This window comes from Rhinopithecus bieti, unplaced genomic scaffold (genome assembly GCF_001698545.2).
Source record: "Rhinopithecus bieti isolate Rb0 unplaced genomic scaffold, ASM169854v2 scaffold_26532, whole genome shotgun sequence".
In the NCBI taxonomy this organism is placed as follows: Eukaryota; Metazoa; Chordata; class Mammalia; order Primates; family Cercopithecidae; genus Rhinopithecus; species Rhinopithecus bieti.
Window position 1 is genome coordinate 3,204,200 of NW_016812934.1, and position 12,323 is coordinate 3,216,522.

Here is a 12,323-nt window from a genome sequence, read left to right on the forward strand (position 1 = left end):
TTAAGGACTGAAGGACTTATTCCTCTGGCTGCCCAAGGTTGGCCCCCTTCCCGGGAAAGCCTTCATCCAATGACTCACTGACACAGAGCTCAACCTTCTCACCCAAATTGGTACTACTCTAAAGGGACCACCCGGCCTCACAACTCCCCGTGGTGTTGGCAGAAGCTTCCATTGAGAACCATTCAGCCCAGCTTCTCCATCTGTCCATTTTTTAGTTTCTACTCTTCCTTTGCATGGTGTTGATCCCCAAACTAATAAACCTCTAATAAGCCTCCTAATAAACCTCCTCCATGTTAACCTCTTAGTGTCTGCTTCTGCTTCTGCTTCTGGGAGAGCCCAAACTGTGACAGTGAACAAGTTAAAACATGTTCTTATGCAGACGTCCTGAAGGATTTCTTTCTTTCCTTTTTGAGACAGGGTCTTACTCTGTGGCCCAGACCGGAGTGCCGTGGTACAATCTCAGCTCACTGCAACCTCTGCCTCCTGTGTTAAAGCGATTCTTCTGCCTCAGCCTCTCAAGTAGCTGGGATTACAGAAGTGCACAACCATGGTCGGCTAATTTTTTTGTATTTTTAGTAGAGACAGGGTTTCATCATGTTGGTCAAGCTGACCTGGAAATCCTGGCCTCAAGTGATCTGTCTGCCTGGGGCTCCCAAAGTGCTAGGATTACAGGTGTGAGCCCCTGTGCCTGGCTAGACATCCTGAAGGTTTTGCATGCTTTTTACACTGCTTACTCTGAGATAACGGACTTTTAAAAAATAAGATAATGAAATAAAGCTAATTCTCCTCTCCAATACCAATTCTCTCCTCTTGGTTTTCGATCAGAGACACCAGGCTGTTTGGTTCCCAACTCTCTCTCCTTCCTCTCCCAACAGCTGGCACTATGTAACCCTTACTTAAGACCTCAGCCTCCCATTGCCCAGGATCAAATGTATTTCTAAGTGGAAAACTTAACAATTTAAGTCAGATTCTCCTAAGCAGACCCTAAGACTAAGATTTGCATGTAAATGCTTTATTATGGAAGTGTCCCAAGAAGAAAGGGAATGGGAGAAGCAGGACAGGGAAGAAAAGGAAGCCAAGCAAGGGTAAGATATCAGGCAGAGTCCCTTGGAGGGTAGATTTGCCTGATCTGCAGAAGAACTCTGGGGTGTCAATTGTAGAGTAGTCATGTGTCATTTGAGATAACTTACTGTGAAATGTTTTATTAGGCCATTCTGTTGTGTGACAGTCACAGTGAACTTACAAAAACCTAGATGGCATAGCCTACTACATGCCTTGGCTATATGGATAGCCTATTGCTCCTAGGCTGCAAACCTGTACAGCATGTTACTGTACTGAGTATTGTAGGCAACTGTAATACAATGGTAAGTATTCATGTATCTAAACATAGAAATGATACAGTAAAATATGGTATAAAAGATAAAAATGGTACACCTGTATGGGGCAGCTTCATTATAATCTTCATATTTGCCATCTGTCATTGACTGAAATAGCTTTATGTGTCACATGACTATACCCTCTAATTTTTCCACTTCAGACAGGGGAGTTGGAGTTGGGCTTTCATGCTCTTGCACTCAATAGTCACATTGTTTGACAATGATTTCCTGTTGGGGGAGCTGGAATGTTAACCCCCAGCACTTCTGGCTCTCTGCTTATGAGGGGCAAAGCCACTCCAGTGCCATGAGGGTTGTCCATCAAAGAACACATACAGATGTTGAATGTGAGCACACAGAAGCTAGAGAAGGGGCACCCAGGAAAAGCAGGAAGGGCATGAGGGGATTTTGGGTGGAGCAATAACCTTGTGTGCTGAATAGGTCCATTGCCATCGTCCAGATTGAGCCAATATATTCGTATTGGGTTCTGACAGGAGACTTTTGAACATTGGCCGTACAAGTTGTATTAGTCTGTTCTCATATTGCTATAAAGAAATACCCAAGACTGGGCAATTTACAAAGAAAAGAGGTTTAATTGGCCCATGGTTCTGCAGGCTGTGCAGGAAGCATGATGCTGGCAACTGCTCAGCTTCTGGGGACACCTCAGGAAACTTAAAATCATGGCAAAGGCCAAGAGGGAGCAGGCAGTTCACACGACAAAAGCAGGAGCAAAAGAGAGAGCAAGCAGGGGAGGTGCTACACACTTAAACAACCAGATTTCATGAGAACTCACTCACTGTCACTAGTACAGCACCAAGGGGATGGTGCTAAATTATTTGTGAGAAATCCACCTGGATAATCCAGTCACTTCCCCTAGGCCCCACCTCCAACATTGGGGATTACAATTCAACATAAGATTTGGGCAGGGACACAGATCCAAACCATATCCCAAGTATTCTGTCTCTACCATAGTGGAACTTGTAGGCTATATAATTTTGTATTGAACTGCATTCCAGTGAGCCTGTCTGGATGAATTAGTTGCAAAGTGCTCCATTAGATAATGAAATGAGTTTATCTTTTCAGAGAGGTGCTCTGCATTTGCTATCTAAATGCTGAAGAGTGTTTGCCAAAAGTAGCAATCCTGGTATTGGTCTAATTGATATTGAGCTGTTCCTCATGTTAGTAATTGCCCAACAAGAATAGCTGCTCCTTAGGCCACTCTCAGAATGAAAATAGGAATGTGACACTAGCATAAAGGAGGATACTATGACAGGAGATTATGTATCCAAGTTATCAAAAGATGTATCTAATGGTCTGGATGGAAATTAAGGAGTAGGTGGGCTTAGACATTTGTATCATTTGGGACTGCAATCTGCTCTGTCAAGAGCTTATTTCCTATCCATTTTGACCCCTTTTTGGTATTACAGTAAAGGCTCCAAAGGACTATTAAAAGCCAGAAATCAATATCGAGATCATGCAACTTGGCCTATAAATGGCTTCTGTCTATAAAGTCAAAGGCTGACAATAGAGTAGTAAATCCTGCAAGTCTCAAATTATTTCTAAACATTTTTTATAATAGACAAAGTAGAGTGTAGTAACAGTCCACAATAGAAAAACCATCTCTAAAGCATTTGTGCTCTTCCTGTAGGAAATTATGTTGAGAAATCCAGATGTGCAGTTGTGCAAGAGCAAGCTGGTGTGGATTTTTGAATGGATATTCTGAAGACAACTAGGTGGTAAGAAACGATAGAAGGCTGCCCTTCTTTACTAACACTCTATTTTGTAGAAATTATAGTGTAGGTGTTTGAGTCAATAATTTTGCACGAGTTGGCACATAGAATTTAGAATAGGGTTTGTGGTGGGAAAACTCTTCTTGTTGTAGTTCAACATAAAGTCATTATTTGAATGAAATCTAATGAGTTGAGGCACTGGGTTTGAATTAGAGAAAGTTCCAGGATATTTAAAGCATGACACGAAAGTAACAGTTCTAAAGATAAGAAAGAACAAGCACCAATTATTGAATTAATGACAACAACATGGTCAGGCAGGCAGATACTGAGATCTGTGTGCTGTGGGCTACAGAAAGGCAACCCGGTGAAGGAAAGAAAGAGAGAGAGAGAGAGAAAGAGAGAGAGAGAGAGAAAGAGAGAGAGAGAGAGAGAGAGAGAGAGAGAGAGAGAGAAGATTCTTAGAGAATGCACAAGGCAAAATCAGGGAAACTCAGTTCAGTCATCAAGTCTAAGACAAGGAGAAAGTGCAAAACTGAAAAAGGCAAGAACCAGGAGACAGACAGCTAAGAACTCTAATATTATTATATCATAGTTCAAAAAAGATCTTGATCGATGCTAAGTAGCCATTTGTCTTTCCTTCCAATAAGGACTAATAACTCTTAAACTATAAGTAGACTATACTTCCTTAACATGATAAAGAATGTCTGACACTAATAGCCAAGCTTATGTTTAAGGGGAAATACTTAAGATGTTCTCATCAAATTTAAAAAGTCAGAGAAAGGTACCAAAGAAAGGTACCTGTTATTAACTAGCTTTTGCCTGGAAGTTATAGTCAACACAGTAAGTTGAGAAAAAGAAAGGAAGTATAAATGTTGGTACTTGGGTGATGTCGTCATGGAAATTTGCTGCTGGGAGTGCTCTCAAGAGAGAACTTGCTGTTCAGCTGCACAAAGTGCAGTTAGCGGATGATCTCCGCTTCTAGTAACTTCAGGTTTACCTCAATTTCCCAGGCAGCTCCTGGTCAATGATGGACCATTGCTGCTCAAAGTGGAATTCCTCTAATAGACATTTCCCCTGTCTGGAGCTGCTAAGTGGATTGGCTGAGACTGGGTTGGGTCTCCATCATAGCTGGAGACCCTCCATGTCCAATTTTTCTTCCCCTTTTACTTTTCATGGGTGTTAGACCCATGCACTTTTTGCATGTTAACTCTATTTCAGTGTCTGTTCCTCAGAAGACCAACTGACAGTTTTGGTAGCAATAGTAACCCAGGAAAGCAGGAGATATGATAGGGCTCGAGGACTGAATCATTCACTGCTGCCTGGGAAGGATGTGGGACATAGACACTATGGCAAGAAGTAGCAGCCCAATTGCTAAATCTGGTAGAATTGCCTGGTTGTTACTAAGTTGCACCGATGCCTTACAGAGGAATAGTGAAAAGTTGGAGGCAGTTAACAAACAATTGAATATCGACAGAGGCTTTTTGTGGTTTTCAGACACTTACTTCTTGCAGTCTGTGAGCAGAATAAGCTGAAGACCAACTCAGGATTTAATAGAGTTGCCAAGCTCCTAAGATGATTGACTAGTCCATGAAAGGGATGTATGCAAGGACTAAGAGCCTTGTTGAAAACACATGGGACCCTGACACTTGAGATAGGGACATCTGGATTGATGGCCCCAAAGATTTTGGCCCATCAGACTCCATTGACTCCATTGACTCAATACTAATGAGTATTACAGTTAGCTCACTCATTCCTTCTAAGAGTGGGCACTCTCCCCAGGTGGGAACACACTGTAGAGACATCTTTCCTACAAAGCAGTAGATTTCCTCCTTAGGATCCATTCTTATCTCTTCTCCTAGCCACAAGGTTGATCATTTTGGTTGAGTTGCAGCAAAATCCAGCTAGGGACACACTGTGCCTTATAAAGGAGGAAAGGGTGCTGCAAGAATTAGTTGGCATTAACTACTAGGAGTGGGGAGAGACTCTAGGGGACTGAATTTGAGGTTGTTTGATCAAGAGGTCTAGAACGTGAGACTGGATAAGAGTGAGATTATTAATGTGGGAACTTTCTCTCAAGATACAGGATTTAATATCCTGGCAAAGACCTTAAAAGCCTTCTGAAAACAGTGACCCATAGTTTAGATGACTGAATTACTGTGGCACATAATGGAAGGAGTTAAAAGCCCATGGAAATGGGCATTTTGGATGAATTCTGCAAGGCCAGAAAGCCCATCTAAGAAGTATGTTCTACAGGAGTCCGGGGCACACACCATGCCCAGGTGAGAGAGGCACCAACATCACTAAGTTCAGTGGTAGCTGACAGGCTGAAAAAATGAACAATGGCCCCTATGAAGAGCTTGAGAAGACAAACCCCAATCTTTTTAGCATTTGTCCCAGAATGGTCAGGACTTCATCAATAATGGCCAGCTTCGTTATTTTTGCCTCTGATTCCAACTCAGGACCAACCACAAGAAGCCAAATCTGCTCATCAAACCAATCTCATAGGACACCTCACTTCTAGTTAGCCTGCCTCCAGGTTCCTCATGCCAACAACCTCCAAACAGCATACCTGAAGCCTTCCCTTATTTTTCATTACAAATCTTTTTGCTCCCCTGCCTGACTTTGAGTCTAGGCCAAACACAAGTGATGGTGACTGACTCCCTTGTAGCAAGCTCTGTTTATTATCATTTGGGTGGTCTTCAGCTGTTTTCACTTGGCTCTCCTCTGCAGGCATAGGCTGATGGTAGGAGAGGCTATCACAATCCTAATGGATACTAATGAGGATGATGGAGTTCTGAAGCTACAGAGGGCAAGGTTGAATGGCAGCCAAGAAGGCTGAACTTACAGAAAGTTGTGGAGAGATAGTTAAGAGAATATAAATAACAATGCTAGGGGAAGAAATAGAAAAGAATCAAAGAAGGTATTGCCCAATACATATATTTAATCATGAAAAGCAATCATGAGGAAGTGAAAGATCTCTGCAAGGAAAACTACAAAACACTACTGAAAGAAATCATAGACGACAAAAACAAATGGAAATACATTTCAATGCTCATGCATGAGAAGAATCAGCATTGTGAAAATGACCATACTACCCAAAGCAATCTATAGATTCAATGCAATTTCCACCAAAATACCATTATCATTTTTCACAGAACTAGAAAAAACAATCCTAAAATTCATATAGAACAAAAATGAGCCCACATAGCCAAAGCAGTATGAAGCAAAAAGAACAAATCTGGAGGCTTCATATTATCCAACTCCAAATTATACTACAAGGCTATGGTTACCAAATCAGCATGGTACTGGTATAAAAATAGGCATGTTGACCAATGGAACAAAGTAGAGAACCCAGAAATAAAACCAAATACTTACAGCCAACTGATCTTCAACAAGGAATAGAAAAACATAAATTGGAGAAAGGACACCCTATTTAATCAATGGTGCTGAGAAAACTAGCAAGCCACATGTAAAGAAGAAAAGTGGATCCCCATCTCTCACCTTATACATAGATCAACTCAAGATCTCAAGACTTAAATCTAAGACCCGAAACCATAACAATTCTAGAAGATAGCACCAGAAAAACTCTTTTGGACATTGGCTTAGGCAAAGAATTCATGACTAAGACCCCAAAGGCAAATGCAAAAAAAACAGAAATAAATAAATGGGACCTAATTAACCTAAAAGACTTCTGCACTGCAAAAGAAATAATCAGCAGAGTAAACAGACAACCCACAGCGTGGGAGAAAATGTAAGCAAACTATGCATCTGGCAAAGAACTAATATCCAGAATCTACAAGGAACTCAAGAAAAAAAAAAACAAATAATTTTATCAAAAAGTGGGCAAAGGAAATAGACATTTCTCAAAAGAAGATGTACAAATAGCCAATAAACATATGAAAAAATGCTCAATAATCATCAGGGACATGCGAATTAAAATCTCAATGAGATATCTCCTTACTCCTGCAATAATGGCCATAATTAAAAAGTCAAAAAACAATAGATGCTGATGTAGATGTAGTAAAAAAGGAACACTTTCACACTGCTGGTGGGAATGCAAATTAGAACAACCACTGTGGAAAACAGTATGTGAATTTCTTTCTTTCTTTTTTTTTTTTTCCCGAGACAGTCTTGCTCTGTCGCCAAGGCTGGAGTGCAGTAGTGCAATCTTGGCTCACTGCAACCTCTGCCTCCCAAGTTCAGGCAATTCTCCTGCCTCAGCCTCCTGAGTAGCTGGGATTACAGGTATGCACCACCACATCCAGCTAATTTTCTTGTATTTTTAGTAGAGACGGGGTTTGCCTTGTTGGCCCAGGCTGATGTCAAACTCCTGACCTCAGGTGATCCACCTGCCTCAGCCTCCCAAAATGCTGAGATTATAGGCTTAAGCCACCATGCTTGGCAGTAATTTCTTAAAGAACTAAAAGTAGAACTACCATTCAACCCAGCAATCCAACTACTGGGTATCTACCCAGTGGAAAAGAAGTCGCTATATGAAAAAGACATATGTACATGCATTTTTATAGCAGCACAGTTCACAATTGCAAAGATATGAAACTAACCTAAGTGCCCATAAACCAATGAGTAGATAAAGAAAATATGGTATATATACACCATGGAATACTACTCAGCCATAAAAAGGAATGAAATGATATTTTTTGCAGCAACTTAAATGGAGCTGGAGGCCATTATTGTAAATGAAGTAACTCAGGAATAGAAAACCAAATATTGTATGTTCTCACTTATAAGTGGGAGCTAAGCTGTGAGAATGAAAAAACATAAGAATGAGGTAATGAACTTTGGGAGCTTGAAGGTGGGGAAGGTTGGGTGGAGGTGAGGGATAAGTTTACATATTGGGTACAGTGTACACTGCTTGGGTGATGGGTGCACTAAAATCTCAGATATCACCATTAAAGAACTTATCATGTAAACCCAAACTACCTGTACCCCCAAAACCACTGAAATAATAAAAAAAGAAAAGCAATCATGGAAGAGTAGAAAAAGGAGGGCAGTCATCACAATAAAAGTCATGATCTATTTTTGTAGTTATTGAACCTGAGCCAGTTTTCAGCCTCAGACTTCAGTGCCTGAAAGGATGTCTGGTTTCCAGTGAGAAGGATTCTGCATCATCATGGCAAGTGCATATGGTAATAATTCCTCCAGTGCTTCCACAACAGAACCTATGGCTATATGGCTATTTACTTGGGTGGTTATATAATGGATTTACTGAATTTTACCACAGCCTCACTGGGTGGTCTTTTTCCTACCTCCTAAATATATAATTTGAATTGACAAACTTGGAAATTGGGTATTTTAGCCTGTGGAGTAAAGCTGTGATCATGGGGAGGGCCGAGAAGAAGCCTTTGAAACTTCCTGCTCACATTTCTAGCTGAGATAATAAATAAAAAGAAATAGCACACCATGGGAAGAAAGGTGAAAATTAGTGCCCCCTTAAGGATCTCAAGAATGTAGTAGTGATGGTCCCCACCATATCTTTATTTAATTAACCAGTCTAGTTTCTGCAGAAATTGGATAGATCCTGGAGAATGACTAGAGACTAACACAGACCCAACCAAGTCATAGCCTTGATTGTGGTGACTGTGGCAAAATGAATCTAGCTTGCTAGAGCAGACTAATATGCCTTTGCTACTCAATATGTAGCCATTGATTTGGTTATGAGGCTCTTTTCTTTCCCTATCAGGGAAGAGGCTGGAAACAGTTTACATCCATATACAAGGATGAAAAGCAATATACATTTGTAGTTTTGCCTCAGGGGTATTTTAGGTTGTCTGCACTGTGCGTTAATATAGTCTGAAAAGATATAGACTGCTGGGACATCCTGCAGAATATCCACTGACTTATTACACCAGTGACATCATGCTGGTCAGGCAGTATGTGCAAGAGAGGTTAGTTAGCATGCTGGGGGCCCTTGGTGTCCAGTCCAAAAGGTGGTAGATAAATTCTACAAACTCTTAAGAACATGAAGCTTTGGGAAAATTGTTACGGGTCCAGTGGTCACAGGGGCAGGCTGGGACATCTCCAAAATACTTGGGAGATGGCAACTTGTGTCATCTACCATGCACTGCCACAAAGAAGGAAGTACATGTCTGTTAGGTTTTCTCAGGTACCAGAGGATCACATTCCACATCTAGGATTACTGCTCCAGCCCATAAATCACAAGATCCAAGAGGCTGTCAGTTTTGAGAGGGGTGTGGAACAGGAAAGGGCTCTGCAGCAGGTTCAGATGGTGGCATAAGCAGCTTTGTCATATGGGCATGTAATCTGCAAACCTAAATAATTACGCATCTGGAACTGCTTTTATGAGTTGGGTTCTATTGACCCATCATGCCATACAATTGGGTGAGCACAGCAGCAATCCATCATAAGGTAGAAATGGTATAGCCAAGATCATGGCCAGAGGGCATAAGTAGCCCAGACCCCATGACACTCATCATGGTTTCACCCAACCCATCCCTTAACTCAAACATGGCTATATGGTGGGAAGACAAGGTGGGAAGAGAGCCGAAAGAGAAAGAAAATCCCTGAGGTTGGTTTATCGATGGATTGGCTTGGAATTTGAGCCCGTGCTAAACATAGATGGCAGCAGCAATACGTCCACATGCAGGGGAGGCCTTGAAAAGTAATGCTGAAAAAAAAAATCTTCCCATAGTAGAGCTTTGAGCAGTGTACTTGGTTATCTACTTTGTGAGGAATAAAAACTGGCTTGAGGTGATAATATATACAAACTTCTGGGCAATGATGAATGGCCTGACCAACTAGTCAAGGGCCTGGAAGGGAAAAGATTGGAAGATCAGGTGTAAGATCTGGGGTAGAATTATGTGGTGGAAAAGATGGAAGTTGGCATGAAATGTGATTTTTGTATTACATGTTAATTAATGCTTACCTGTATGCATATACCATTGAAGTGGCATTGAAACAAACAAGTAGACAAAGTGACTCAGACAGTTGACATTAGCCGGCTTTTGTCATTGGCCATTTCAGAACTGCACGCTGGCCCCATGAATGAAGAGGCCACAGAGGCAGAGATGAAGGCTACACATGTACAGGCATACAGGTAGCTGAGACCAGCTACATGGTCGCAAGTTGACTTCACTGGAGTCTTTTTGTTCTGGAAGCACTAATGATTTGCTCTAACAGGAATAAATACTTATTCTAGACATGAGTTTGTCTTTCTTGCCTACAGAGCCTCAGCCAGCACCAATATCTGGAGGCTTTCTGATCCATAGCATTTTACTATTTTTTTCTTTCTTTCTTAGAGATTGGGTCTTGCTTTGTTGCTCAGGCTGGACTTGAATGGGCTTAAGTGATATTGCTGGCTCAGCCTCCTGAGTTTCTGGGACTACAGGCATATACCACTGCACCTGGCCTGATCCATAGCATTTGTGCAATGAAGGATATGGGAAAATGAAATTGTTATCGTGGGATTTACTGGTTGTATCACACACTACACCATCCAGAATCTGCCACCCTAATTGAGCACTGGAATAGCCTGTTGAAGATGCAGCTAAAGTGCCACTTTGGGGACAATACTCTGTATGTGTGGGGTTCCTTGATTAGAAACATAAGGGAAGAGTCAGGTTGCTATTTAACTGTAGACTAGACTGTTGACATTCTCAGGGCTATAACTTCATTCCAGGCCTCTGGAATATGGCTTCCCTATACAATGTACTAAAGTATACCTTAAAATTCAGTGACCTCCCATTCAGTGATAAAAGAACAGCAAAGCTAAACAGAGATACCAGTGTTAGCGCCTTCATGCTTCACCAGAGTGCTCCTCCCTGCCACCTTCTTCTACAAACCCTTCTCTCCCATTATTGCTCTAGGTGAGACCACACTACAGTACACACAGTTCAAATTAACATACAAATAAGATTACAAATGATGACGTGTTTTGGAACTTTAGGGTGACTCTGAAGTGCTCAAAACTGTAAATGTTCTATTTGCTGAAGTTAAGATCCCACTGAACTGTGATTGCAAATTCTTTTGATTAAATGCTAGCCTTTTCAATTGCATAGGTTTCTCTAGAGTCATAGCAATCTTCCAGCTCAGGTCTCTCATGCATTCCATTTGGAGGAATAATTTCCCATCTTTGCATTCACATCTCTTGTAATAGTATGTCTTTTAGAGGATAAAATAAATATATGTGATGCAAATAATAGCAAGTTGGGACAATGTATTTCATACATATAAATGTAATTTGTTGGTGTGACACATATGTCTACCATATGCTTGGTCCATCTTGTTTGGAAGCAGAACCATTTATTGTGTGATAAGAAGTCCCACCTCCAGTATTCATTTGGATCCTAAGGTTATTAGAAACGTATTCTTACTTCCAAAATGATTGCCTTGTTTTAAACCCAGCTGTGTGTAAGTTATTATTAATCCCAAACCCAGAAGGAAACACTTATCTTTACATATGTGGTTATTTTGTTGGAAATAGAATCAATATCAGATGGTTTTTAAAGAGAATGATTATATTCTTAAAGAAATCTGGAAGAGTGTGATGCTGCAAAGAGATATTTAGATTACGTAAGGAAAATTGCATATTAGCTCACTAAATTAGCATCAAAATGACTTACTTTACCTCTTACCTTTTTAGAAAGGTTCTGTTAAACAACCGTGGTATATTTTATTTGTTATTATTCAATGCTAATTATTTTCACTGGGCTCTTAAAATAGTTTAAAAATTTCCAATTGTACTATTCCTCTGCAAAAAAGGACAGTCAGTGAAATAAACAATTCCATAAATATGGTTCCACCAAAGATAGACAACATGCACAAGACACAGAATTTGTCTTGGTGGAACTCACTATTGGGTTAAAGTAGGACTCTTGCTCATTAATCGCTATTTCAGAACTAACCATAGAATATAGCAAATGATATACTTAGGGATTAGTGTCAAGTGCCAATGAGGAGCCACAGGGCCCTAGTGCAAAGAAAAGTTACAAAGCCTCATTTTCTGTGGAGTCAAGAAGAAGGAAAAGGGAGACAATCTCAGACAATGTCGGTGGTGGGAAAGAACATAAGACACTTTTCAAGATGACTGAGTAATCAACTGCTCTCTGTTTTGAGATGGGGGAGATAAGTCTTCTATCCAGAAATGCTGGCTTTCAAGGGGACTTTCTTGACAGAGAGGGCCAGGTAGTCCCAAGGAAATCTGCTTGGCTCTGGGGAGCATCATCCACTTTCTACAAGCTGA